The sequence below is a fragment of the Bombina bombina genome, chromosome 5, assembly GCF_027579735.1.
Source record: "Bombina bombina isolate aBomBom1 chromosome 5, aBomBom1.pri, whole genome shotgun sequence".
NCBI lineage: Eukaryota > Metazoa > Chordata > Amphibia > Anura > Bombinatoridae > Bombina > Bombina bombina.
This window is the reverse complement of record NC_069503.1, coordinates 16,207,082-16,212,571: the sequence shown is the minus strand read 5'-3', so window position 1 is coordinate 16,212,571 and position 5,490 is coordinate 16,207,082.

The window sequence follows — 5,490 nt, the reverse complement described above, 5'->3', positions numbered from 1 at the left end:
ATGAAGAAATGAACAGCAGCCAATCAGCATCAGCAGTGCTGAGGTCATGAACTCTTACTGTGATCTCATGAGATTTGACTTAACTCTCATGAGATTTCATAGTAAGCTTCCTTTACCTGATTGGTGAAATAATATGAGAGTGCACGATGCTAGTCCCTTCAGATGTCCCAGGACAAACACACTAAAATGCTGCTTAGAAATCCTTTACAATGGGAGGTGGCTACTGAGGAACTTTTGAGGTAAAATATCTTTCTTTTTTACATAGAGATGTTCAGGTGATATTTTCTAATCAGCTTTCTACAGCTATGCTGCATCACTTTCAAGTGTTTAAACATTTGGGTATTATGGCCCTTTAAAATAAAATTGATATATAATCATAGGACTAAATTATATGTTTTAGTTAAATGTAATGCTTCATCAGAATCATGATCATAATATAGATTACAAATACACCTTCAATGACATATGAATGAGTCAATGGACTTACCAGAATGCTTTAAAGGCATCTCATCGTCGGTGCTGGATCCCCCTGGGCTCCCCACAACAACTATATCTATGAATGAGATAGATATCTATTAGTGAACACAGTTTGGACATCACTAAATCACCTCATTATCGATTTTTCAGAATATTATACTTAGAAATGTGAAGAATAGAGCACTAATCTGAAAAATAAATGCATGAGTGAATCAAGGTGATTCTGAATAAAAAGATGTATTTAACATATGTTTAATTTCTGACTATATTAGACAGAAAATTCATCTCATATGATTCCATTGCATATCTAAATATACCCATTGATCAATGTTTTTAAAAGAATACACACAAAGAACATTTGGAATAAAAACTGGTGACAAATCGAACCCAAGCCATGTGTCACATTGATCCATTTGTGCAATGTACATTAATCTTGTTTAGGACACAACACATATTGATCACAATGCAAAACAGAGGTTATTAATCTAAATATTTAATCATGGTGCTGTTAGAGTATGCTTATATCTTATAAAGTAAGTCCAAGAGTGAATATGTGATTTAGATATCAATATTGTTTCATCCAAACAATGTAAGGATGAATGAATCTATTGATTATTAAAGGGACACTGACTTCAATTTTGAAAAACATTGATTTAAAACGAAAAGTCAAATTTTTTAAATTTTATATTTACTCCTATTATATATTTGTCTTTGTTTTTATTTTTTATGCAGCTAAGCAATTGTTTGAGTCATTAAATATTGCTCGTTGAAGGTATCCACCAATCAGCAAGAACAACCCAGGTTGGTCACCAAAAATGGACCTGCATCTAAAATTACATTCTTGCTTTTCAAATTAAGATACCAAGAGAATTACGAAAATATGATTATAGGAGTAAATAATAAAGTTTATTAATATTGCATGCTCTATCTGAATGACAACAGAAATAATATGTGGTCAGTGTCCCTTTAATATTTAAATATCTTAATTTCACAATGTCACTGTTAATGAATTGTCGAGTCCATGATGTAATGAATGGTATTTAGCATGCAATTACAATCAAATATGTAATTTAAGGATATCATCAAGATTCTTTAATTATCCTCTCTTAAAGGGACATGAAGATCAAAATGTGTAATTGGATTAATTGTTAAATAAAATCCAGCCTGTGATTTGAATAAATTTGAGAAAATCACGTGTCTAAATCCGTAAATTTTAAATTTGGTTTTCATGTCCCTTAAATGATAAGTTACAACCCAAAACCGTATGTAATGTATATTTTTCAAATAGAAACATATGCAAAATGTGTGATTGTTGTCAAAATATATCCAAAAAATGTCAAGCACTACACGGGGCAGAATATAAATTGGCCATGAAACTAATCTTACAGTAAAATGAAGATATCAAGAATATAAGGGATATCTTCAAATCGTCATAATTTTAGATTTGTACTACAATGTAAGCCAAATTTGGATTCTGGATTCCTAATTTTAAATAACAAGAAAAGAGAATTAGAGTATCCATATAAATATCGATAAATGTGAATGTATTATGTTATGTCCATGTTTCTAAGACAAATTGAAATTAAAATGAGACATACCATAGTCTGACGAACCCTGGCCTGAGGGTCCAGCACCAACATCCATATCTGTAAAATATTCAATGAGGATTGGATCTCATTAATACAAATCAGGCCATGTAGATAAAAAACTTTAAAATCAATTTACATTGACAAACTAATAATCTATTTTTATTCACATGAGTTCATTGTTTCCTCAATTAATGTCTCAATAAATCGATCCTGTATTGTTATTTGCAAAACTTTATGTTGTTGACTGTAGCTTTAATTCATTTGTTGTCTTCTTGCATTATCATCAATTGATATCGATATTTCATTGTTTATTATTTTTATCTTGCTAGTATAGTTTTTATAATGTAGAAGATAGAAAATAAGGATACTGTATTCTTCCGATATATACTAATTAACGTATACATTTGACCAACATGTGTAAAGCGATGCCAGTTACATCAAACACAAGTTCACGTGTGTGCGCAATTCTATCTTTCGTGATCATTGCGCAATGATTCTATGCGGAATTGCGCATCCGTGAATCAGAATTGATTTGGATATAGTAGTGTGATGAGTATCATTTCATAAATAATTATGATATATTTGCAACTGGGTGTATTATGAGATTGAAATAGTATATTTGTTAATATTGAACAATAACAAATAATATTTATAACTGGTAGTCAATGTATGAAATGGCAGGTGCTTGGGATTTCACGGATGCGCAATACCATTTTTCACTCTGTGATGCATATTCTGGAGAGCGCAAGTAACATCACTCCTATTTCATGTGTGACGAATCTAAAATCAGATATCTGAACATCATATGTAGCGTATGTTGTGAGATCTATATAGGTTGAATATATGACTATCTACACATTTCTTAAAAGGCTAATCAAATATTAATATATTATATAAAGTAGGATATTTACCTTGTTCAGTCTCTATTTCAACTCCTCCCAGGCCACCGGACGGAGAAGAAGCTGCACTGGCCCCCGGGTCCGGAGTTTGTGATCCAGCAGCTATGAGGGAAGAAGAAGAGGCCGAGGATGGAGAGGATCGAAATCTTTTGGGGACCCGGAGACTGAGGAGGTCGCATAAAGTGACCTCATAAGGGAGTAGGTAGAGTTTCCGTTCTGGATCAACTTTCTTACCATCTCTTTTCCGGGCTTGTACCCACTCCCTTATGAGGTCGACTTTTTTGTGCAGACGCAACCTCATAGCTCCGAACCTCCGCATGATCTGACCCTGGCTCCTCTGGACGCCCTTCACCAATTGAACCTTATTGGTGATTGACTCCCAGAGGGCCTTCTTAACATGCGCATCTGTCGACTTCTTCTGCTTCCCAAACAGCTGCGGATAAAACTTCTGGACTTCGTGGACCAGTGCAGCACTCTCCGACTTGGCGAACCTGGGAGGTGTCATGCCTGCTAGGTTGTCTAGTATAATATAATATATACAGTATATGTATATTACTGCTTGCAGGCATTAGAGAACTGACAAAGATGGCAACGTGTAATGGACTTTTATATGGTGAAGTAAACATGAGATGCACCATGGGACATGTTATCTGTACATCTGATTGGATACAATTTTGAAATATTGTTATCATGTCTGTGAGAGCATCCTGACTCCAGTTGTGTTTGTGTGATGAACTCTGATTGGTTGTTCCTTAATGTTTCATATCTTAGTAACTTCCATACACATACCTCCTGGGGGTGCTGTTACTACATTTTTCATGTAGACTTATTTGTAACTCATGGGCCTGTTATGCGGATATGTGTGACGCAGATTTAATATACGTGATCTGTTAAATATTAATGTTTGATTTTTCACAAATATATAATACTGTCACATTATTAAATGTTGTAGACCTTTCTAGGTTTAATATCGTTCTGTTTCTTTAATACAAATACGTTCGATTAATACACATTTAACATTGTATGTATTTATTGATCATTAAATCAATTTCGTGACTTATTGTGAAGTATTGATATTGCTCTATTAAATGTATTTATAATGCACATTGAATGTGTGCTATTGCGTGACATTATACTAGAATGTGTAAAGATGCGAATCTCGTGTTGCAAGATACGTTTCCCACGCGACATTTCTGAAATGCGCAATTTCTGGTTCTAATGTCCGTAACTTGGATAATCTGTTTATAAATGTTAAACTACACGTTTGTTTCTTATTAGTAAATAAACCTCGAGCTTGTATTTGTCTGAACTGCTCACATATGTTATTGTGCAATGGCGTCTATAATTTTTAAAGAGACATTACAACCAAATATTTTCAAAAAATGATCCGTTGAGAGAATAAATGTTTAGACTTTAAAATGTAACTCAATTTATCTTTTTATTTAGATATCCTTAACAGAATAAATTTCAATGCATATGGTTGAGCCAATCACATAAGGCATCTCTGTGCATCCACCAATCATCATCTACTGAGCCTGTCTCGATATGCTTTTCAAGAAAATTATGTCAAGATAAGGAGATAATAGAAGTAAAAGACACTCTTTTTAAATCGCAAAAGGATATTTTGTGTTCATGTCCCTTTAAGTAGACATTTCCCAATAATGCTTGAAAGATCATAAACCTATGCACCTCCCTTTCTCAAACTTAGTATAACATGTGACTAAAGCATATTTATATTACCTTCTGGATTGTTTTCCCCACTGTGAATGAAATATATTCTAATGGCTGTATTTAGCCGTCTTCATCTTAAAGGGACATTAAGCTATATGTTCTTTACTGATTTCGATGGATAATAGAATATTAAAACAACTTCATATTTAGTTTTATTCTCTCATTAGCTTTTTAAAATGTATATTCTTGGCTAAAAAGCATAGCTAGATAGGCTCTTTTGATGCTGATTGTTGGTTGCACATGGATGCCTTATGTCATTATCTAAGCCATGTGCATTGATATTTATTTATCAAAGGATATTTAAAGACTGAATATAATTAGATAATAGTACATTATTTTTTTTAAAATGTATTGTCTAAAATTCAATAACTGATATATTTTTGGAATGTCCCTTTAAGGACCAAGCCATTAGGAATATGTGGAGTTAACATTGTAGAAATAAACTAAAGGGGAATGAAAATACATATAGATATGTGATATCTAACCAAGAGGTAAGATGAATAATTTTTAGAAATTAGATTACAAACTAGCTATAGTTAAATGACCCTTCAAATGACTCCACTAGAACAGAAAAGTAATCAATATGGCATACAATAACTAGCTTGTGCTAAATATGAAATTAACTGACTTAACATTTTAAACATATAAAATAATTTTTAAACTATATTTATTAGAATAATGTTTTTGTATACCTAAGGAAGATACAAGATATTATAAAACAAATTGAACATTCAACTACACTGTCACTTTAATATAAGCTAACCACTTTCCTTTCTTAAAAGTGAAAAGAACAA